The sequence below is a fragment of the Miscanthus floridulus genome, chromosome 1 (genome assembly GCF_019320115.1).
Source record: "Miscanthus floridulus cultivar M001 chromosome 1, ASM1932011v1, whole genome shotgun sequence".
Lineage (NCBI taxonomy): Eukaryota > Viridiplantae > Streptophyta > Magnoliopsida > Poales > Poaceae > Miscanthus > Miscanthus floridulus.
The window spans coordinates 108,594,205-108,605,001 of record NC_089580.1 but is presented as its reverse complement, the minus strand read 5'-3'; the positions used below and the strand labels follow the sequence as shown (position 1 = coordinate 108,605,001).

The window sequence follows — 10,797 nt, the reverse complement described above, 5'->3', positions numbered from 1 at the left end:
AGTTGTACCTCTGGGTGATTGTAGTAATATTGTGATGCAACACCTTGGTACTCCATGAAATAGCAAGCGCAACACGTTGCAAAATTGCAAGCGAGATCACAAGGGGTCAAAACCAGATGCGATCAACCTTTTGGGCCAGATGCAACTGTAATGGCGAGCACACGAAGATAGATCAGCGAGGAGTAGGGCTAGGGCAAGAAGATTTGGCTACAAAGTAGAGCCGAAGCAAAAATTCTCTCCTGGTGGAGTCGCCAAAAAGTGTGTTGACATCGAAAGTGATCCGAATCACACACCAGTAGGGCCTTGGACGCCTGGTCCACTACGGATCGAAGAACGCAGCAAGTAAGTCACCCTTTTGTGGTGAGGAATGGAGAGGTTTACAAGCAAACCTCCAAAGGATAACTAATGTGCTTGCGTGACGAAGAACCGGCTAGTTTTCAGGCAAACTTACAAAGAAACCGTCGAAGCTCTCGCCCGGGAGGGACCCGTCAGGGCAAGGACGTCGTCGGGTTGCCCTAGGTCGGCTGGCAAGCCTAGGGCGCCATCCTTAGTCGTCGGATCAAGGGATGACCAGCACGAGGTTGGAGAAGGGGGTAAAAGGGTTGGAGTAAAGGTATTAGATTGATTTGTTTGACGATTGGATAGATAGGAACTCAATCGGCCATATACCCCTTATTTTATAAGGGGTAGGGGTGGTATTATCCCATAGAAAAACTAATGTGGTACTATTATCATGTCGCTTTATGAAATTTTTCTTAGATTGGGCCAAAACTGTCGTGGGCCTATTTAAATTGGCTTGGGCCCAATTTGAGTGTCAACACTACTGAATGCTATAAATTTCTGAAGATGCTACCATTCCTGGCCGACCAATGGACCAACACATGGCAACTATGATCTCCATAAAGAACGGTAATCGAAGCTGCTCTTTGAAGCATGAAAGGGTCTCCAGTAGATCATACCTGATTAGTGGGGCTAGACCCAAAATATTCCAACATGCCATAGCAAAAGGGCAGTGCAGAAAAAGATGGAGCAGCATTTCTTCAGGAGCAAGTGGCAGAGCACACAATTGTAATCCTCAATTGCCATATTCTCTCTTTAGAAGTTCTCGGGTGCTAAGCAATTGTTTAGCAGTAACCAGAAAAGGACTTTACGTTTGGGCTGACAAGAGGACTTCCATAGTCACGACTGGACAGGATGCACTTGCCTGGAGCCAGAGAGATGTGAATATGACTTGTTGGAAGGAAATAGTTGAGAACCGATGCCTTGTTGGAAGGAAATAGTTGAGAACCCCAAATATAGCACCAAAGACCATTTCCTTCTTGCAGAACTATGTTATTTAAAAGAATTGAAAGCTGTTGAGACTGAGCAAAAGCATATTCCAGAAGAGGTAAAATGGAAGAGGTCAAAGAACTCTGCGTAGAACCAGAGCTCTGGAAAATTTTGGCTTGGTAGTTTACCATTCCAAAGGTCATGCCAAAAAAAAGGCAGAAAGAACCATCATTTACTATAACAGTGGTCATACCCTTAGAGGAAGTCAGCAGCTTGGACACATCCTTCCACCAAAAGGACCCTTTTCTATTATTGACCGGAAGCCTACCATTAATTGGATAGTGAAAATTCCTGAGCAGATGCACCCAAGGAAGATCAAGCTTGTTGAAAAATTTGTGAAGGTTCTTAAGCAGTAGGCTCTCATTTTGGATAGACAAGTTCAACACTCCTAGGCCCCCACTGTCCTTGGGGACACATATAATTTCCAGGCAGCTTTGGGAGGTTTTTTGCTATTGATATCAACCTTAGGAATCATTTTCACGTTTGAGGGCAATCAATAGTCTCCAGATACAAGAATATAATGATTGTCTCCAATCATTCGATCAAATCATCAAATAGAAGTCCTGCAATAGTTTCTTACTTATATTTTTGCGTACTGCAGTAAAAGAGGGTTTCCCAGGTGCTGATTGCGACATTGCAATTTGCGCTCATTACCCTCTCTCAATTCTCACTCTCTCAGTACTTAGCACGGCAAGCTGCATATAAGTGCCCATCAAACATCGGCTCCCAACCAAGCATGTCTTCACACCTGCCCAACTTCTACACATATTCTGAACACCAGATGAGAATGCTATCCAACAAAGTGCAACCTTCCTCAAGGCCTCTGCTGTGCCTCCACCTATTGATCCTGCCATACCTATGCCTTCTCTTCTCACAAGCACATGGGGACACACCGCTCAGATTTCAGAAGATGGCTCTGCTCCACTGGAAATCTACCCTTGATAGCTTGCCGCCGATGATGAGTTCTTGGCAGGACAACACCAGCCCATGCAACTGGACTGGCATCACATGTATGTCTACGCGCCACAGTTGCCGCCCAACCAGCCGGGTTGTGACCAACATCTCCCTGCCAGATGCCGGTATCCGTGGCCAGCTTGGTGAGCTCAACTTCTCAGCTCTCCCTTTCCTCACACACATCGACTTGCATAACAATAGTCTCTATGGTCCAATACCAGCTAATGTCAGTGCATCATTCTCACTTCAGTATCTAAACTTGCACCACAACCATTTCAGTGGAAATATACCCTATGAGATTGGTGGCCTACAGAGCCTCAGATTCCTTGAGGTCTCCTTTAACAACCTCACAGGCCCTATCCCTGCATCCTTGTGCAATCTAACATCGTTAACACGGCTTGTTATTCACCAAACGATGGTCTCAGGTTCCATTCCAAACGATATAGGTAGGCTTGTCAACCTGCAGCAACTACAGCTAAGCAACAGCAGTTTAACCGGTGGGAAATTTAACCCAGCTGAATTTCTTGTATCTGTTTGGTAATGAATGTCTGGACCCATACCCACAGAACTAGGCAAGCTCGTCAACCTGCAAGAACTCTATCTTAGCACAAATGAGCTGTCTGGGCCCATACCCACAGAACTAGGCCGGCTCATCAATCTGAAGGAACTTGATCTTAGCACAAATACATTGTCTCTTTATCTAATCTCACTGAGATCACCTTGTTTCTTCTATATAAGAATCAAATTACAGGTTTTATTCCTCCAGGTTTAGGCAAACTCATCAACTTGCAACAGTTTGATCTCTGCATGAACCACCTTACAGGTACCATCCCAACCTTTTTATCCAACCTCACTAAATTGAGCGAGCTTGGTCTCTGTAAAAATGGATTCACAGGTCCCATACCAATTGAACTAGGTCGCCTATCAAATCTCCAAATTCTCTTCATGTTTACCAACCAGCTCTCTGGTTTCATTCCTTCCAGCTTAGGAAACCTTAGCAACATGCAGCATTTGTCCTTGGAAGAGAACCAACTTGTTGGCACAATACCAAAAACTTTTGGCAACTTGCAAAACATCGAGAATCTTCTCCTCTACACTAAACAGTTATCAGGTTCCCTTCCTCATGAGTTCGAAAACATCACAGGCATAGTTCAGCTTGACCTAAGCAACAACTCCCATTGCAGACTAGAACTTTTTATGGCCCCTTTGAACATGTTTGATGGCCCTATTCCAAGGAGCTTGAAGGCATGTACGACCTTGGTCCGAATGAGACTTGACGGGAACAAGCTCACAGGAGATATATCTGAACAGTTTGGTGTGTACCAACAGCATGTGAAGATAAGCTTATCATCCAATAGGCTCTCTGGTAAGATCCCGCAGAATTTTAGCTCCTGTTCCCAACTAGAGGTGTTGTATTTATCAGAAAACTTGTTTACCGGCCCAATACCTCCATCCCTATGGAAATTGCCAAACTTGGTGGAACTAACACTGGATTCTAACCGCTTAAGCGGTGAGATTCCATCAGAAATCGGCAACTTAACAAACCTCTACAGCTTGAATCTATCGTCGAATCAGTTATCCGGATCCATACCACCACAGCTTGGAAACCTGAGTAATTTAGGCTACCTTGATATATCTGATAATAATCTGGGAGGATCAATCCCCAACGAACTAGGTGACTGCATCCAGCTGCAGACATTGAGGATCAACAATCCGACGGCTGTGCGGTGAGATCGAGCCGATCAAAAGGGCGACGGGCGCCCTCCCCCGAAAAACCCTAATTCATTGGCGCCTCCCTCTTCTCTCTCTATGCTTTCTCTTTCGCCGTTCTCCTCTCCTCTCAGCGCATCCACAGCCAGGCACCGAGAGCGAGAAATCAAAGCGGAGGAGCGAGGCAGCCACGGCGCCATCGCCGGCCCCCTCGCCGGCGCGCGTGCTCCCCAACGGGTGAGCACGCCACCGTCGAGCGGCCTGGCCGCGGCGCCCCTTTGGCCGAAGCCCGGCGAGCAGCGCCCCGGCTCGGTCTTCTTCTTCCGCGCCGGCGAAGGGTCATCCCGATGCACGACGAGGTTGATCCGTCCCCCTTCCCTTTCTCTTTCTCCGATTTGGATCTTGTTCCACTTTTCCGAACTGGTTAGGGTTTGGATCTTTCCCTTCGGATTTGAGTTGGATTTTCTTTCTTTTCTTTTCGCTTGTTCATCCGAAATGGGGATCTAGGGTTAGAGTTCAGGTTCCGACCCCTGTTCTTTTTCTTTCTTTGGATTTCCTTTCTTTCTTCTCGGATTCAACCGGTTAGGGATGGGGATTCGTTCTAGGGTTAGGGTTTCGGCTCTGTTCATCTTAAGGCCGAAACCTTTTCTTTTCCTCCTTTCTTTAACCCAGTTAGGGTTAGGGTTCAAGTGCCGAGAGCCCTTCCTTTTCTTCTTCCCCGAGCTTTCTGCACGGGTTAGGGTTAGGGTTCTTGAGATCCTTTCCCCTTCTTCTCTGATCCGAACATGGATCTGTTCTTTTCTTGTCGTGCGCCGGTGAGAACGGCGGTGCGGCATCCTTTCCCCCCACGCGGTGGCGGTGGTGACCGGTAGACAGTGACGTCCGCCACCCCGGTCTCTCTTTCTTTCTTCTTTTACCTGTTTAGGGTTAGGGTTACACAGAGGCAACCTGGCTCTGGTACCATTGTTAGGATCGAATATGTACCTCTCTGTAACCGTAGATCCAGGAAAGCTCGTCGCCCTGGGTTCCTCTGCACGCCTGGCTGTAGCCTCGCGGACGCCGGTACTTGGCACGGTGGTGAGGAGGCGAGGTGGCGATGCCGTGGAGGTCCAGAGGGGACGGTGTAGACTTGCAGGGGGCGACGATGTCATCGGTGGGCACATCCCGTCGCTGGTAGCACTTCTTTAGGATCGGATTAGGGTTTTCTCTGTAGGTGGGTGGCGGCTCCGTTCAACCTCGTGACCCGAGCCCAGTTCCCCCACTCCTCTATATATATGTGCTGTGCGACAGGGGCCCACCAACCAGTTAGGGTTGGGCTCCCCCGATCAGGGAGCAGAGGCAAGGGCCCAATAGGCCGTGGTGGAGATCAACTAACAGCTCTGTGTTTGGAATTTTGATGGAACATTTGAGGATATCATAAGGGCAACTGAAAATTTCAACGATAAGTACATCATTGGAACCAGAGGATATAGCAAAGTGTACAAAGCACAACTTCAGGATGGGCAGCTGGTTGCTGTGAAGAAGCTTCATTCCACTGACGAAGAGACGAATGATGAAAGAAGATTTCGTAGTGAAATGGAAATCTTATCACAAATCCGACAGCGCAATATTGTCAAACTTTATGGGTTCTGCAACCATCCAGAGTATAGGTTTCTTATCTACGATTATATTGAGCAGGGAAGCCTCCATAGGATATTACAGAATGAGGAGCTAGTCAAGGAATTTGATTGGCAGAAGAGAACTGCTCTTGTGCAAGACGTAGCTCAAGCGATAGCTTATTTGCACAATGAATGTAAGCCACCAATAATCCATCGAGATATCACAAGCAACAATATCTTGCTCAACACTAGTTTCAAGGCTTATGTCTCAGATTTTGGTACAGCGAGGCTTTTGAAACCTGATTCATCAAACTGGAGCGCGGTAGCTGGGACATATGGTTATATGGCTCCAGGTACATATTTTCTCTTTATCAATCTAGAATTATATATGACTATCTGTAGAGTGATTCCTAATTATTTGAGTGTTCTGTTGTTGTGCAGAGCTATCCTACACCTCTGTTGTGACCGAGAAAATGTGACGTCTATAGCTTTGGCGTGATTGTCTTGGAGGTGGTGATGGGGAGGCATCCAGAAAATCTTTTGCATGACCTTGCGTCATCATCACTGGAGAAAAATATGCTCCTTAAAGAAATCCTGGACCAACGATCTTCACTACCAACAATAACTGAAGAGGAAGACATAGTTCTTCTCATGAAGACAGCATTTTCTTGCCTCCAAGTTTCTCCTCAAGCAAGGCCAACAATGCAGGAGGTGTATCAGCCCCTTACTTATCGTCAGTCTTCTAGTTCCTCCCCTGGAGATTTCAGTAGAATCACACTGGAGGAGCTACAGGGTGCATGAGTGCATGACTATAGTGTCCGGCTCCCCAAAGATCCTATTGGCATATGCTTGCTCTCACAACATCAAGTTGTATCAAATATTTATGAAGAGCGCATTCTTAAATGGAGTCATCAATGAATTAGTTTATGTGGAGCAACCGTCTGGTTTTGAAGATTGCAAGAAATCATGAGTCCATGACTTACGAGCAGTGTTCTGGTATTGGCATCACATGAAAGATTATGGATTTGGCAACCTGGTGGGCTGGCGCCTCCCTATCTGCAGCGTTCTATAACTTGTGTGAAGCAGAATGGTGTGTTTAGGGTTCAGTCCGAACTGCTCTTGTACCTTAATTTTTCTGGCTTTGGCCGAAGCTATATGGATTTCGTTCAACAATTGCTGATTACATATATAACTTGTGTATGCCCAATTCCATGCTATAGTAGCATAAATTTCGTTAGGGAAAATAAAATGAGAACCATCAAGTGAAACTTTGTAACACATCATGTGAAGCACGAACTAAAACACAATACAAGGTTGTATTAGGTTTATTAAAATTCACTAAGTTCTGCTTGCAAAAGAGAATTTGCAGCACTGGTGTCTCCTTCCTGCACGGGCGCGTGGCCTAGGTTATTTTGAAGAAAACTCCTTTTTTTGTTTGAACAATCAACCCGTAGTCCATCTGACGATGAATGCACATTGAACGTGTTCAAATATTTATGTATTTCAATGCGAAGAGAAATTCGAGATACTCGTCATTTTCCCAGATGACACCCCCTCCCCCTTCCCAGCCCTAGCCTCACCTCCCCGCGTTTCTTTCTCTCCTTTCTCATCACCACTTCTAAGGGGCTATCTCAATTCTCAGGTCTAGTGAGAGCAGTACTCCATGCCCACGGCAACAAGAGTGCAGCGGCGAAAAATACAAAAAGACACGGAGACCCCCACGTCGTCTCGTGAGGCGGCACGGGGAGGGGGGGGGGGGTAGGCAACCTCCTGCCGCCGGCAAGGACCTCACCAAGCAGCCCTTCAGGTCATCACCGCTGCTCCCTCCAGCGAGCGAGCTACGGTAGCGGCTCGTGGTGGGGTATGCTCAAAAAGGCGGGCCGCTGCAGCTGCTCCCCCCTCCTGCTTCCTTTCTTCCCCCTCTCTCCCGCCCTCCCCAAGATTCCCTTCGGTCGGCAGCGGGTTCTGCTTTGGCCGGCTCCAGTTTTGGATGCCACACTCGTTCTGCCTACAGTTGAGCCCCTGCCCAGATCCGCCACGGGAGCCAGCGGTTGTGGACTTTGTGGTGCCGTCGCCGTAGGTGAAGGTCCATGCGGGAAATGGGCTCGACGCTACATTCCGGTCGTCCCTCGTCTAGGCCAGATCTGGCACGGCTGCTCTCTCTCTCGTGGCGGCACGGCTGTGCTCCCATAGCCAGCATGGGCATAGGCACCAGCACCGGTATCCCTAGGCTCTGCTATAGCTCGTCAATCGGCAGCCTGACCCGTGACCACCCGTATCGGATCTGGCGTCGGCTGCCTTGCGTTATGGCGTTAGTGCTCCGATGTCGTGGACGGAGTCCGCCAGCGTAGGTCTGGCTCTAGCCTTCTGAAGGGTCGAGATGGCGGACTAGAGGGGGATGAATAGTCCTTTCTAAAATTAATCGCGCCGGCTAACCGAAATAAGTGTGGAATTAGAACTATCGGTCTAGCCAAGACTACACCCCTCTATCTATGTTCTCTAGCACCTTCCAAAGATACTAATTAAGCAACAAAGGTGTCGGGCTAGCTAGAGCTCACCTAACCAATTCTAGGAGCAAGGTCACACAAACCTATGCCACTAGTACTTTAAGCAATAAGGGAGCTCCTACACATGCTAGTAAGCAAAAGCACAAAGCCAACTAAGCTCACTAGCAATGCTCAATAATAAGGCAACCAATGCCAAATTAGAGAGCGCAAATACTTAGCTACACAAACTAAGCAAAGTGACTAACAAGGTTACACAAACCTAATTAGCCACGCAAGGGAGCTACTTCTATGCTACACAAGCAAGAAGGTAACTTGTAAGCTACACAAGCTAACTAATTACAAGAGCAACTACACAAGCACAATGTATATGAAAGTAATTATAAGCTTGTGTAACGAGGATGCAAACCAACGGGAAGAACAAGGTTGACACGATGATTTTTCTCCCAAGGTTCATGTGCTTGCCAACACGCTATGTCCCCATTGTGTCGACCGCTCACTTGGTGGTTCGGCGGCTAATTGGCATCACCCGCCAAGCCCGCACGTCGGGCACCGTAAGAACCTACCCCGAAAGTGAGGGTAGCTCAATGACACGCTTTACTAGAGTTGCTCTTCGCGGCTCCCGCGGGGCGAGCACAATGCCCCTCACAAAGCTCTTCTCCGGAGCACCGCACAAGCTTCTTGTGGGCTTCAACGGAGACCACCACCAAGCCATCTAGGAGGTGGCAACCTCCAAGAGTAACAAGCACCACCGGCTTGCAACTCAATCACCTAGTGCCATTCGATGCAACCACACGATGCAATCACACTAGAATCACTCTCTCACACAATCGAATGATCACTATCAAGTATATGTGAGATGGAGGGCTCCCAAGCACTACTACACAAGCCACCAAGGCTCTAGTGTGCTCAGCGGCCGGCCCAAGGCCGACCAAGGCTTCTATTTATAACCCCACGAACAAATAGAGACGTTACCCCTTCATTGGGCAAAAGTCGGGATGACCGGACACTCCGGTCCTATTGACCAGACGCAGCACCGAACGCACCGGTCGTGAATACCGGACGTGTCCGGTCACCATACCAGACGCGTCCGGTAGCTACCTGACCGCCATGTGTCCCACTGTTGCCTCCAACGACTCTCTCATATGTTCGACCGGATGCACTGTTTGAAATGACCGGACATAGAGCCGCTGCGTCCGGTCGAGTCCAGTAAGCCTCTAGGGCCGATCGGACGCGTCAGTTAGAAACTGACCGGACGCTAAGCCTCAGCGTCCGGTCGAGTACAATAAGCACCCACGGACGACCGGACGTGTTTGGTCACTCCGGACCAGACGTGGCCAGCGTCCGATCAACTGTCTCACCAAACACCGATTTTGCTTATTCACACCGGACATGTCCGGTGTATCGACCAGACGCGTCCGGTCGCTGAGTTCATCGTTAATACCAGACGCGTCCGGTCACCATACCGAACGCGTCCGATCACTCTGTGACCAGCGCGACTAACTCCTTTTCACCTCTAACTTCTTCATCCTTGCTCAAATGTGTCAACCACCAAGTGTATCACCTTGTGCACATGTGTTAGCATATTTTCACAAACATTTTCAAGGGATTAGCCACTCAACTTGCCACGCCACTCAATCCTAGCGACGATGCAAAGTTAGATCACTCGAGTGGCACTAGATGACCGATATGAAAACAAGTTTGCCCCTCTTGATAGTACAGCCATCTATCCTAAACCCGGTCATAAACTTCTCTACACACCTATGACCGGTGAAATGAAATGCCCTAGGTTATACCTTTGTCTTGCGCATTCCATTCCATCTTCTCCAATGTCGATGCAACACATGCACCAACATGATCAACAATGATATGATCCACTTCATATCATCACGTGATCATATTGGTTCATCGATCTTGACTTCACTTGCTTTTCACTGTTGCCTTCGTCCATCGGCGCCTAGTCTTGCTCAAGCTTCACCGCCACGTGGTCCATCGCTCCAAAGCCTCCAACTTGCCCTTCACGCTTGCAACCGGTCCATCAAGCCAAGTCTTGTCTTGATCTTCTCCACCTTGATCACATGACTCAATGTCATGTCTCATGTGCAATGAGCTCCTTCATCATCACATGTGTGAGCTTTGCAACATCTTCAAGCCATTTTCACCTTCATGGCATATGTTACTCACACATATGTACCTGTGGACTAATCACCTATGTATCTTACATAAACACAATTAGTCCACCTAGGTTGTCACTCAATTACCAAAACCACACAAGGACCTTTCAATCTCCCCCTTTTTGGTAATTGATGACAACTCTATAAAGATATGGAAATTAAGCTCTTTTGGATTCATGTTGCTTGCCCAAGCAATTTTACCATGTGAGAATGATTTTTGGACAAGTACCACAAACCTGAGATAGTAGTGTTAGCTCTCCCTACATATGTGCTAGAGTGGTTGATTTTAAGCTTGCACATATGCATAGATTAAAATTGTGAGAGAGTAATTACTACTAAATGATGCTAAGGTATATAGAATAAACCTTTGAAGCGTGTACCAATCGGAGTAGCACCTTTAAGTTCATCCTTAGCACCATGGTTAGCTAGATATCACTTGGAAATAAAAGCACTAGATACCTTTGTGAGATCAACATTAAAAGCAAGGTACTAGCATTACTTGAAAAGCATACCAAGTGTCTAGCTATC

The 10,797-nt window shown here is 47.6% G+C and overlaps 1 pseudogene; it reads left to right on the top strand.

The window, feature by feature from the left end:
- The first annotated feature begins 2,065 nt into the window (after positions 1-2,065).
- LOC136461205 (probable leucine-rich repeat receptor-like protein kinase At1g35710) lies at positions 2,066-6,392 on the top strand (annotated as a pseudogene).
- The last annotated feature ends 4,405 nt before the right edge of the window (positions 6,393-10,797 follow it).